Below are 13,541 nucleotides of genomic sequence, written 5' to 3'. Positions count from 1 at the left end.
AGCCGTGATAGTGCTGCTGCATTCCAGCCTGGGTGACAGAGCAAGACCTTGTCTCAAAAAAAAAAAAAAAAAAAAAAAAAAAAGCTACTGCACGCTGTACCCTGTATTTTTTTTTTTAGGTGAGAAGAAACATCAGAAGCAGTTGAAAGACCAGGAAGTGGGTCCTCTAGGGGTGAGGAGGCATTCTGAATAAACTATGTGTTGTACACCTGCGTTTTAACCTGTCACATGAGGACAAGTGTGGAATTTTCCACTTGTAGCACCATGTCAGTGCTCAAAAAGTTTTGGATTTTGGAGCATTTTTAATTTCAGATTTTTCAGACTAGGAATGCTCAACCTGTATTTCCTCTCAACAAACTTCCTTGGAGCAGAGTCATAAAATATTTAAGTGGTACCATCTGGCGTCGCTCTTGAAGGCATTCCTCATCATTGATTACAAGGCTGTGCCTGTGTCCTAGGCCAGTGATGCTCATGCTTTTCCCTTGGAGGAGGAGCTATTTGCCACCTGGGTGTTCTGCTCAGCAGCACCGTAGGAGTCTGCTCTCATTCCCCTGTAGTCTGGCTGCAGTCATTTCAGGAATGCCCTGCACCGGTGGTTCTTGATTCTGACTGCACACTAGAATCTCAGAGGTGTCTCTAAAAAATACCTATGTCTAGGCTCACCCCTAAAGATTCTGATTTAACTGGCTTTTTTAGGACCCCGCCATCCATATTTTCTAAATACCCTCCAGGCAATTCTACTGTGCAAACAGAGCGGAGAGTCACTGGCATACACTATGGCTCGAGATAGCCCCAGCTGGTTCTAAAAAAAGTGACTCTGTTTTCCCTGAGTTTCCTCGGCTGAGTGTGTAGACTTTCTCCACCCTCTCTAGTCACAAATTCACTTCTGTACTCATTTACTGAGCATTTTAAGCGTTGGATACTATGACAGGTATTGGGGATGCATAGATGGGTGAAACACCATTTTGGTTGTTGAGAGTATGACAGACTAGACGGGAGAGACTGCCAGGTAAACAGGTATGGGGGTCAAGTGTGAACCCAAAGGAGGAAGTGGTCAGTTCTATCATTGAGGAGACAGAGGTGAGAACTGGGAAAGGCTTTTTAGAGGAGGTGGCTTTGAGTTAAGTCTTAAAAGTATTTATTTTAAGAACATGGGCCGGGCGCGGTGGCTCACGCCTGTAATCCCAGCACTTTGGGGAGGCTGAGGCGGATGGTTCACAAGGTCAGGAGATTGAGACCATCCTGGCTAACACTGTGAAACCCCATCTCTACTAAAAACACAAAAAATTAGCCAGGCGTGGTGGCAGGCGCCTGTAGTCCCAGCTACTCGGCGGCTGAGGTAGGAGAATGGCGTAAACCCGGGAGGCGGAGCTTGCAGTGAGCTGAGATCGCGCCACTGCACTCCAGCCTGGGTGACAGAGTGAGATTGCTTCTCAAAAAAAAAAAAAAAAAAAAAAAAAAAAGAACATGGTAGGTGGCTAGGTGTAGTGGCTCACACCTGTAATTCCAGAGCTTCAGGAGGTTGAGGCAGGTGGATTGCTTGAGCCTAGGAGTTAGAGACTAGCCTGGGCAACATAGCACGACCCCATCTCTATGAAAAATTTTAAACAAATTAGCTAGCGGAGTGGTGCACGGCTGTAGTCCTAGCTACTTGAGAAGATGAGGCAGGTGGATTGCTTGAACCCAGGAGTCTGAAGTTACAGTGAGCTATGGTCACACCACTACACTCCAGCCTGGGTGGCAGAGCAAGACCCCATCTCTAATTAAAGAGAGAGAGAGAGAGAGAGAGAGAAAGAACGAGAACATGGGAGGGAAGCCGATTTCAGGGGAAGGGCAACATGGGCAAAGTTCACGGAAATAGCCAAGCTGATGCTTATGGTGTGAGGTAGATATGAGTAGAAACAAATCTGGAAAAGTAGGGAGGGGTTGGTTTATAAAGGGCTTTGATCCCATGTGAGGGAGTTTGCACTTTATGCTGTAGACAGCAGAAGTTATAAAGGGCTTTAACAAGGGAGATAAATCTGGTCATATTTGTTTTTTTCAGAGATATCTCTCTGGGAGCAGTGTGGAAGATGGGTTGGAATGGTGTAAAATTGAAGATGTGGACTCCGGTTGGGAGACTGTACCCTAGATAAGATGAAGAGAACTTGAAGCAAGACAGTAGCAATGAGAATACAAAGGAGAGGAGACATTTGAGTGAAATTAAGGAAGCACAGTCTGCAGACTGTTCTCTTTTTTTTAAGAGTCAGGGTCTCCCTATTTCACCCAGGCTGGTCTCGACATCCTAGGCTCAAGCGACCCACCCACCTCAGCCTTCCAAAATGCTGGAATTACAGGGGTGAGCTGCCTCGCCATGCCTCAGTCTGCAGAATTTGATGACTGAATGTATTTGGAAAGAGTGAGTCTGTGGCTTGGATGACTGGGTGAGTGGATTGTGGTACAATTCATGGAAATGAAGAAGGCAGAGGAAGGGAGAGCGTGAGGGTGGAAGTGGGGCAGTGGTGTGCTGGTGGGCCATCCAAGGGACACCAGCTGTTGAGTATGTTGCATCTGTAAAGATACAGATTGATCATTCAGAAATAAAGAAGAGAAAAAAAGCAAAAGGAAAAAAAAAGTTTTAAAATAAAAAAATACACATTGAGAGAGTCATAGGCATACAGGTGGTCCTTGATGTGACAAGTAGATGGAAAACAATGAAATAAGAAGAAAAGAAAGCCAAGAACACAGAAGAAAACAGAGATGGAGAAGGAATAGTTAGTGAGTTCAGAAGGAAAGTGGGATTGAGTGGGAAGAGGGACTTTCCGTAAGAAAGGAGTCATATTAGGGTTTTCCAGAGAACCAGAACCAATTCATTGTGTGTGTGTATACACATATATAGGTGTATATATATGTGTGTGTGCGTGTGTATGTGTGTGTGTATATATGTGCACATATGGGTGTGAATCCCAGTCCAAGGTCAGAAGACCAATGTGCCAGCTCAAGCAGGCAGGCAGGAAACAAAAAATGGAAGAATTCCTCCTTCCTCCACTTCTTGTTCTATTCAGGCTCCCAACAGATTGGATGATGCCCACACACAATGGGGAGGCCAACCTGCTTTACTGAATTCACCAATTCAAATGCTAACCTCGTCTGGAAACACCCTCACAAACTCAGACACAACGTTTAATCTGGGTGCCCCTTGGCCAGTCATGTTGACACATGGAATTAGCCATCACAGGAGTTACATCTGGTGCGAAAACTATGAAGAAATCAGAAAGGATGAAAACTGTAGTGGGCATTTTCTCTTTTGACCACACTACCTCTTTTTTTTCCTCCCTGTTTGGGAGAGAGAGAATTTCCACTTAATAACTCCTCCCCCAGTGTGTGCACCTGTGCTAAGACTCCCAGGGCATTCTGCACTGCCACTCCAAGCCACCAGCTGGGTATGTGGCCCAAGCTCAGCCGACTGGACTGACTTACGAGGACTTGGACACTTGAGCCAAGCGATCCCAAGATGAAATAAATGTAATGCCAGCAAAGGGCCCTTATCTGATAAGAGTGTTGATTAACTCTTGCTACCTATGCTTCTTCCTTTAATTTCAGGTGCTGTTGATTTATTTACTTATTTGTTTCTATTTATTTATTTTGAGACGGAGTTTCACTCTTGTTGCCCGGGCTGGATGGAGTTCAGTGGCATGATGTCTGCTCACTGCAACCTCCGCCTTCTGTTTTCAAGCGATTCTCCTGCCTCGACCTCCTGAGTAGCTGGGATTACAGGTGCCTGCCGCCACATCTGACTAATTTTTGTATTTTTAGTAGAGACGGGGTTTCACCGTGTTGGCCAGGATGGTCTCGAACTCCTGACCTTGTGATCCGCCCATCTTGGCCTCCCAAAGTGCTGGGATTACAGGCGTGAGCCACCGCGCCTGGCCATTTTATTTTATTTTATTTTATTTTATTTATGTTTTGAAATGGGGTCTTGCTCTGTCTTCCAGGTTGGAGTGCAGTGGCGTGATCATGGCTCACTGCAACTTTGACCTCCCCAGGCTCCGGTGATCCTCCCACGTCAGCCCCTTGAGTGTCTGGAATTACAGGTACATGCCACCATGCCTGACTAATTTTTGTTTTTTTTTTTTTGTTTTTTTTTTTTTTTTGGTAGAAATGGAGTTTTTCCATGTTGGCCAGTTTGGTCTTGACCTCCTGGGCTTCAATGATCCGCCCGCCTCAGCCTCCCAAAGTGTTGGGATTACAGGCATGAGCCACTGCACCCAGCTTGTAATATACTTTCAATACATTTCTCTTAAACTTAAATTAGCAAGTGCTTGTTGATAATCTTTCTAACTGGAGAACCTGGATTCGGCCATGAGGAAGTCATGGGTGGCGTTCCATGAGAAGTTCCGTGGGGTGAGAGGTGAAAGGCTGACTGATGGGGGAATGGAAGTGAGAAGTAGAGATAATAATTGCGTTCTAATCTTTAAGGAGTTTGTTTTGGAAAAGAAGCTGTTAAAGAAGTAGCGAACTATTTTTAACCATGCTTGAATCCATGGTTTGATAGGGTGACTGAAAAGGGAGTTCCTGAAACTTTGGCAGCCATAAATCTATTGTTTTATTACGAATTTCTCTAATTTTTAGTGAGATAAACTTACTTTTAGTTTATCAATATATTTCAACTATTCTTACTAGTCATATCTGGCAAACCTGCCCCAAGATGTCAAATTGGTCATTAAAGTGTTTCCTTCAGAATAAGGTTCATCTGATTTGATACATTGATAGGAAGCAAGTTGTAAAAAATAAAGCCACTACCGAAGGCTTCTTTTGTAAATAAGATGCCCAAGCACCAAATCAATGATTGCACTGAAAAATAACTTGATTTTGGTACTAACACCTAAAATAGGCTTTCCCTTCCCTAGCCTAACGTGGATTGAAATGTTATGCTGTATAATGATTTTCTGCCCCCTAATGGTTGTTAAAAAGCATTAAGAAATTTGTCATCTGCTTGAAAACATTTTCTATTATGATAAGAAAATATTGTCTTTAGAACACATTTTTAATTTTATTTTAGGAATTCCAAGTGACCTAGAAATGTGTTATCATTCACAAGAGGCCCATTACTCTTAAAAATAGGCTGATCTCATAAAACAACTGCGAACCTCATTATATAATGTGAACAGACAGGATTTTAGGCAACCAGTAGGTGGAGGAATTTCCAAAGCTAAGAACACCACACGCTCCAAACCCAACTTCAGAGCGTGAGGGCCTCATAGTAATCTGTTCAGCCTTCTCCGCTTTATACTAATAGAAGACTGTGGAGCAGCTCTGAGATATATGCTCACAGAAGTACATCACTCATGATATTCTGGCAAAAGGAAAGACTATTTTAGGTTAGGATTGGATTTTACTTGTGAAATATGAGATCGGGGCCAAGAGAAAGCATTGCTTTGGGTATTGATAGCATGAGATTAAAAAACTGAAAATAAGTCGAGTGTGTGAAGACAATGACTGTGACATATGGGAGGAAGGAAACCAACAAGAGAGTGCCGTGGGTAGATGCTAGAAAGGACGGCATCGTGCAGAAAGGTCAGGGAGGGAGGCTGAGTTTGGCTTTGGTCCAGTCAGCAGTAGAAGGCTATTATGAAAGACAAACGCAAATATTTGTAAAATAGAACGTGTTGGTACAAACAAATACAAAAAACATTGAGTTGCTTCTGCTGCTCCTTTATTAGCCCTGGAAACAATGAATCCAGGGGTAACAGCCACAGACGCTCCTGAGCACCCAAGTCAATTTTGCCCTTCTGTGCCTAACTCAATTTCTTCCCTTAGAATTTGACCCTTGCCTGTGTCACCCACCACTCATGCCAGACCTCCTCCTGACCTCCCCTGCAAGGTGGAGCCCACCAGCCTGATCGCTGTTCTTCGCTTCCCCATTATTATTTACTGTATTACCTCATCTTATCATTGACATAAAGTGGACACCCAATGCCTGGCCAGTCTGAAGTTGTACACATGCAGAACATTAACTGAAACCGCAACTAAACCTCATCAAATTCCCACTTACCCTGGCTCTCCTTTCTCTATTTTTTAATTAAATTTTTTTTGTATTATTCCTATTCCAATTTTCCTGCAAACAGAGGCTCCCCTTCTTCTTGCACTCAAAAAAAAAAAAAAAAAAAAAAAAAAAATTCCACAATACTGGTTTCTTTTCTTCATTTTCTCTCTTTTCATAGGCCTATATACTCTTCTATGTTTAATATCCTGGCTCATTTTATTCTTACTGACCATGATAACTTATCTTCTTTTTTATTCAATAGACTGTCCTCACTCTTGATCAATTTTATGCACTTAAATAGGCCATGTCATGTTTTTGCACATCAGACTGGAAAATGTACTAAGATAGGTGGTATCCAGAGTTGACGAAGTTTGGAGAAACAGGTTCAGTCACTTGTGGAAGTATAAGCTTAGACCTTCTTTTTGGAAGGGCAATTAGGCTGCATCCACCCAAATTCAGAATATCTGAGCCTTGTGAGTCCTTAATCCTCCTTTTAGAAATCTGCCTTACAGAAATATGAGTGCTACAGGAGAGCAAGGCAAGCCAAGCATATGAGACAGCCATCAAAAATTCAAAACTTAGAAACCAGAATGATAGTACAATTTTTCTTTTTTTTTCATTTAAAACAAGAAGTTTATTTAAACAACAAGATGCTTGATCTGAAGGGAAAGCTATCTAGGATTCTTTTTTGTTTGTTTGTTTTAGTGTAATTTATCCCTACCTGAAGACAGATTGCCCTACATGTAACAGCTATGTACAAAAATGTTATTAAATTGTCCTTGGTTTTACAATGATAAATGAAAAACATTAAAATTCTCCAATTGAACAGGGTATGCAAGGAGTTTTATGTTGTTTTTTTTGTTGTTGTTAAAACAGTGAGAGCAAAATAACTTACTGGAATATAAAGATAAGAGCTGGATGAGCATGCCACTAATGGAGAAAGGGGGTATTTTCACAGAGTCAGTATTTTTCCCCATCCTGTCTCCACTTGACATCAATTTGACGTCAGTCGAAACATACCATTGGCTGTTTGGTTTAAAAAAAAATGCGATATGCTTGTGCACATACACCGGTTCCTTTACGTACAATAAAGGAATGGGGAAGGGGGAAATGAAAGAACAGAGAAAACTATACTGTAGTAGTCAGGATGTGGTGGAACCAAATTGCAGTTTTCTAATTGCAAATGTAATATTGGTCTTTAAAGAACAGAGTTCTGGAGTAAAGAAGCAGGTTCTCTTTTCAGTAGACACCTCCCGTCTGCTGTTGGAACACATCAATTGTATCTTCATCCTCCATGTCCAGCTGTGCAGGTGTGTCTGTTTCATTGATTCGTTGCCCATGAAATCAGAATCTGATCTGCCTCATTGACAATCCCTGTCGTTCACAATAGGCTTTCATTAGTTTACTAAGTGGTGTATGCCTCTTAATCTTAAAGTGCACCGCAGAACTACCCTGCCCCGCCACCTTCAAATTAATATGATTGTTGTTCTCAGTCTTGACTCCTTCCTTGGGCTTTTCGTCGGCCGTGGGGAGCTCCGTCGTCTCCTCAGCTGCCATTTCACAAAAGAGGTACCAGGTCCGCACCGAACGAGCACACAAGCAGCCCCAGGAGCGGCAGAAGAAGCGATAGTACAATTTTTCAATAAATCCAAAAGCTAGTTCATTGGGGGGGGGGGGAAATGTGTGTGTGTATATATATATATATATATATATATATATATATATATAGTGTGTAAAAGTATTGCGATGTTAATTAAGAAAAACAGAAAAAATATAACTATAGACATTGAGAATGAGAAATTATATTGAAAATACTGAAACAATTTTTAAAAAATAAAATGAAGTTGATGTTCAAGTTCATTCCAACAAATGTGAAAACCCAGAGAAAATAGGTTATTTCCTAGGAAAATGATAAATTGCCAAAATTGACTTAAGAGAAAGACAAAAACCTAAAGACATTTATAATCACTAAAAAAATTTAAAAATCAAAATACCTGTCAAAAATAATTAACTTTCTTTTTCAGTTATTTTTAAATTATAATTTTATAGCTTTATTATTTGAGTTTTGAGACAATGCCTATATAACATTTGTATTTTGGAATTTGAGACATTAATTTTGAACTATTGTATGATGAATTTTTAAATATGTTCCATAAGATATTGGAAAAATGGGCTGAGCGTGGTGGCTCACGCCTGTAATCCCAGCACTTTGGGAGGCCCAGGTGGGTGGATCGCCTGACATCAGGAGTTCGAGACCAGCCTGGCCAACATGGTGAAACCCCCCCCTCTCTACTAAAAATACAAAAAATTAGGCAGGCATGGTGGCAGATGCCTGTAATCCATGCTACTCGGGAGGCTAAGGCAGGAGAATTGCTTGAGCCCAGCCTGGGTAACAGAGCAAAACCCTGTCTCAACAAAGAGGGAAAAAAAAAGATATTGGAGAAATGGTTTATGTAGTAATTGGAACTTTCTAGCTGATCTTTAAACACCAGAATATTCCTTGTTTGTGAACCTATCATCTATTTTAATTATAAAAGTAATCCAACCTTATTATAACAAATTTAAACCACAAAAAAGACAATTATGTTCGCACCCCAAAGGATTACCACTCACTAAGTCAGTACATATCTTTCCACATTCTTCACTGCTTTTTCAAACATAAATAAACTTTGAATGTTTTAATTTTTTAATTTTTGCTTTGTTATAATTAATTTATTTTTCCTGTATTCCTTGATTATGTTTCATTTCCTTTCCCTAACTTTTTGGCTGGAATGCTTATCATTCTATAATCTTTTGTCACTAAATTGTTATTGTAGTACCCACCTCTCTTCTTTGAATCAAGAATTATTTAAAAGAGTAAACTTTTTTAATGCCTGCATAACTTTGGTTAAGTTTTCTTCTGTTAACTCTATTGTCTTGGACTTGGAGACTGGTCCATGTAATATTTATTTTTCAGTTTATCAATATTTTTATTAATATTTACTTTTCAGTTTATCCAAGATTTTCACTTTATCAAATATACTTATATTCTCTATTTTTAGAGTTCCAATAATCTTTCAAATCAATCTTAGTTATATAATTCTGATTTCTTGTATTGGAGTCCATTTTTTTCTGCGTAGTCAGTCTGTCAAAGACAGAAATATATATGATAGCACACTACTTATATATTTTTAAAAATCCATCTTTTGCATTTTTAATGGTTAATATACTTAATATATTAACAGCTAATATCTTTTCATGAAAAACAATTCAACACTGGCAGGTAGGATTCTAAGATGGTCTCTAAAATTCCTAGTGGCTAGTATAGATTTCACATAATATTCCCCTCCTCTTGAGTGTGAGAGACATCTGGGAATGTGGTTGGCTGTGAGTCCCATGATTAAGTTATGTTATATGAAAAAGTGGAAGGGATTTTGCAGATATAACTAAAGTTCTGAATCAATTTCAAGTTGATCAAATGATGGATTATCCTGAGTGGGCCTGACCAAATCAAGTGAGACCTTTAAAAGAGAGTTGAAAGGTCAGAAAATGGAAAGGGTTAGAGAGATTTGAAGTGAGAGAGAGCCCCATGCTGGCCTCGCAGAAGCAAACAGCCCTGTTGAGAACTGCCTATGGGAGGGGCCATGTGGCAAGGGCTTGCATGGCTTCCAGGAGCTAAGAGTGATCCCAGCCAATATCCAACAAGAAAGCAGACACCCCAGTCCTACAATCTCAAGGAACTGAATTTTACTAATGTAGGATACAGTAAACTCCTCTTCAAAGTTTAGCCTGTCAACTTCCTTTAAAATTCAAGAGGGAGAAAAATTGTTAAGTACAATGAATTCTGAGTTCCTCTTCAAAGAAAGAACCAGTATGTCAGTATGTTCAGCTTCCCTGTCCTTTGTTCTCCATTTTAAAGTTTAACGTCCTCATTCTTTACCCTCCTAGCCTGTATTACCTGTTCTGTCTTTAGGGATCCTTAGTCACATGCTCTGTCCTTAGTCACCCTTAGTCACCTGTTCTGTCCTTAGGCATCCTTAGTCACCTGTTCTGCAACTGTCCCTCCCACCAAAACTACTCACCCCACCACTCCGGCTTGTACCCTCACTCTCTTTAAAATAGCTGATCAGAATTAGCGTAGACTGTGCGGTCCAACCCTAGCCAATAGGGGAAAGACACAGCAGTAGGGGCTAGCTGCATGCATTAGGAATAAGACTCCCTTCCCCTCCCTTGTCCAGTGTGCTCTCACCATTGCTCCATCCGTGAGACGCATCCTTCTATAGAAGTAAATTGCCTTGCTGAGAAAACTTGCCTGAGTGCTGTTTTCACTTGGTGGCACCAAGCATTTATTTCCAACACTAGTAACTTGAATGAGCTTGGAAGAGGATCCTAAACCCTAGATGAGAAGATGAGAACACACCTTAGCTGGCATCTCAATTTAATTTCAGTTTTGTGAGATCCTAATAGTAACCAATACTTTTATAAGCATGCAACTACCTTGTGCCCAGACTTCTGACCTACAGAAACTATGACATAATAAATGAGTAGTGTTTCAAGCTGCTGAGTTTGTAGTATTGTGTTATGCAGCAAGAAAACACAAATACAAACATATAAAGACTTCTGAGAGTTATATTTTTTGTGTTAATTAGATCCTTCATGATTATAACATAACCTCTTTTGTTCTGTTTAATATATTTGCTTTACATATTTTAATATATTTTATTTTATTATACATATTACTAATATTGTGATTTCTGTTTTCTTGGTGTTTGCTTTCATTTATTATCCCTTTGCCATCCTTTTAGTTCTAAAGTTGTGAGATACTTCTAGAAATAGTGTATGTATGTGTGTATATATATACTTGCTTAATTGAATTTTTTGTATTTTCATGATATAATTTGTCACATTTTATTTATTGGTGTCTCTTTTGATCTTAATTTTTCATCTTACTCTGTTATTTCTGTATCTTATTCTTTGTTCTGTTATTATCTGTACTTTGGTAGATAACTATATTTTTGTTTTTCTGTTTTTCTGTGACTTTAGAAAGTATGCATTTAAACTTTGTTTTTAGGAATAAAAAATTTACATTTTTCTAAAGGATTCTTCTACTTGTGTATTTCTTTCAAGGCAGGGACTAGAATTCTTGTCCCCTTGTACCCTTAGTACCAATCACATAGAAATGTTTAAAAAACGTGTGATTGGCCAAGTATGATGGCTCATGCCTGCAATCCCAGCACTTTGAGAGGCCAATGCAGGTGGATGGCTTGAGGCCAGGAGTTCAAGACCAGCCTGGGCAACATGGTAAAACCCCGTCTCTACAAAAAAAAAAAAATACAAAACGTAGCCAGGTGTGGTCCCAGCTACTTGGGAGGTTGAGGCAGGAGGACCACTTGAGCCTGGGAGGCAGAGGTTGCAGTGAGTTGAGATTGCACCATTGCACTCCAGCCTGGGTAACACAGCAGGACTGTCTCAAAAAAATAAATAAATAAAAATAAATAAATAAATACAAAACATTTGGTTTGCTGAATTGAAATCACTAGATTCTAAGCATTTGTGCTGGTAAGTAGCTTTTACCATTTTTTTTCAAATTAGCATTTTAAAATATTATTTGATTTTTCTCTTTGGGTTATATCATTTTCATGTCGGTTTTAAACCATTTTCTTCATGTGTACTGTCTTGAAACAGACACCTGTAATCTGAGACAAAAAATAAAATAACTTGATGGACTAGAATGTAATTACCTTCCTCTGATTTTTTTTTTTTTTTTTTTTTTTTTTTTTGAGAAGGACTCTTGCTCTGTTGCCCAGGCTGGAGCACGGTGGTACAATCTGTTTACTGCCGTCTCCATCTCCTGGGTTCAGGGGATTCTCCCGACTCAGCCTCCCGTGTAGCTGGGATTACAGGTGTGTGCTACCATGCCTGGCTAGTGTTTGTGTTTTTAGTAGAGACAGGTTTCAGCATGTTAATCAGGCTGGTCTCGAACTCCTGACCTCAGCTGATCCTCCAACTTGACCTCCCAAAGTGCTGGGATTATAGGTGTAAGCCACTGTGCCTGGCCTTTTTTTTTTTTTTTTTTTTTTTTTTTTAAGAGAGAGGATTCAGTCTGTTGCTCAGGCTGGAGTGAAGTGACTCAATCATAGCTTATTGCAGCAATCTCTTGGCTTTAAATGATCCACCTGTCTTGGTCTCCCAAAGTGCTGGAATTATAGGTATGAGCCACCGCACCTGGTGACAATCTGTTTTTCTGATACATACTCACTTAATAATATATTGTGCACATTTTTCCAAGTTCTTGGAAGGAAGGTATTTCTGGTAATGGAACCAATAAATCAGAGGGTATATGATACATAAACCCAAATTTGTAATCACTTAAGTACAATGTAAGGTTATTTCTCATGTAAGTACCCAGGACGAGTACAGGTCAGTGAATGGCTCTCTTCCATATTGTGATTCAGAGACTGAGGCTCTTTCTAATGTGTTATTCTTGCATAACCAGAGTATACTGTCATCTGCATGATTTAGGCTGGTTGCCACACCTAGGATCTGGCTAGTAGAAGGGAAAGGGAACGTGGAGAAAATACACTGTCTTAAAAGACTGAGTCCTGAAGTAAGATTTACCACATTACTTAACACTCACATTCCTTCAAGGGGGATATAGTCACATGGCCATCCAACTGCAAGGGAGGCTGGGAAATGATAAGAAGGAGAGACTAGATTTTGGTACACAGCTAGTGGCACTGCCACAGGCAGTTTTGTTATATATTTGTTTAATTTCATATGTAAAAAATTTTAACACATTAATCTCATTGTAAAAGAATTATTTGTCTTTGAAGGTATCACAGGCACTTGTCCAATGGGCACACCTCTAGTTAGTGGCAGATCCAGAATGGACACAGATCTTTTGACACTAATGGCAAAGCTCTTTTTTTTCTTTTCTTTCTTTTTCTTTTCTTTTTTTTTTTTTTTGAGACAGTCTCACTTTGTTGTCCAGGCTGGAGTGCAGTGGTGCCATCTCAGCTCACTTCAACCTCCACCTCCCAGGTTCAAGCAATTCTTCTGACTCAGCCTCCCCAGTAGCTGGGATTACAGACACACACCACCATGCCCAGCTAAAACCCAGTAGAGACAGGGTTTCACCATGGTGGCCAGACTGGTCTTGAGCTCCTGACCTTGTGATCTGCCCACCTCGGCCTCTGCTGGGATTACAGGTGTGAGCCACTGCACCCCAGCTGGCAAAGCTCTTTCTAATGAATGATACGGACAGTAGGCAGGGAAATACTAAGTAGAAAAGGGCAGTGTCGTGGACAAAGCCCCGTCCTCAAACCTGGACCTGCAGCCCAAAATGAAACATACATTCCTGTTTTCCAGCTCGAAATGTTGCCTTTTCCAAAACCACCCTGGCCTACCCCATCCCCCATCCTATACCCATAAAAAGCCAGGCTCCACTGGCAGAGTGGCAGAGAAGGACAGGAGGAGCAGCCAGACATTGGAAACAAGAGAAGAAGCAGCTGGACATCAGAGAGAAGCAGCTTGACTT

The 13,541-nt window shown here is 40.4% G+C and overlaps 1 pseudogene; it reads right to left on the bottom strand.

Moving 5' to 3' along the window:
* Positions 1–7,222: 7,222 nt before the first annotated feature.
* LOC126952915 (small ubiquitin-related modifier 2-like) lies at positions 7,223–7,643 on the bottom strand (annotated as a pseudogene).
* Between the last annotated feature and the right edge of the window lie 5,898 nt (positions 7,644–13,541).

The sequence above is a fragment of the Macaca thibetana genome, chromosome 4 (assembly GCF_024542745.1).
Source record: "Macaca thibetana thibetana isolate TM-01 chromosome 4, ASM2454274v1, whole genome shotgun sequence".
NCBI classification, from domain to species: Eukaryota; Metazoa; Chordata; class Mammalia; order Primates; family Cercopithecidae; genus Macaca; species Macaca thibetana.
Note: the sequence above shows the minus strand (reverse complement) of the source record. Positions and strands in the feature narration are given on the sequence as shown.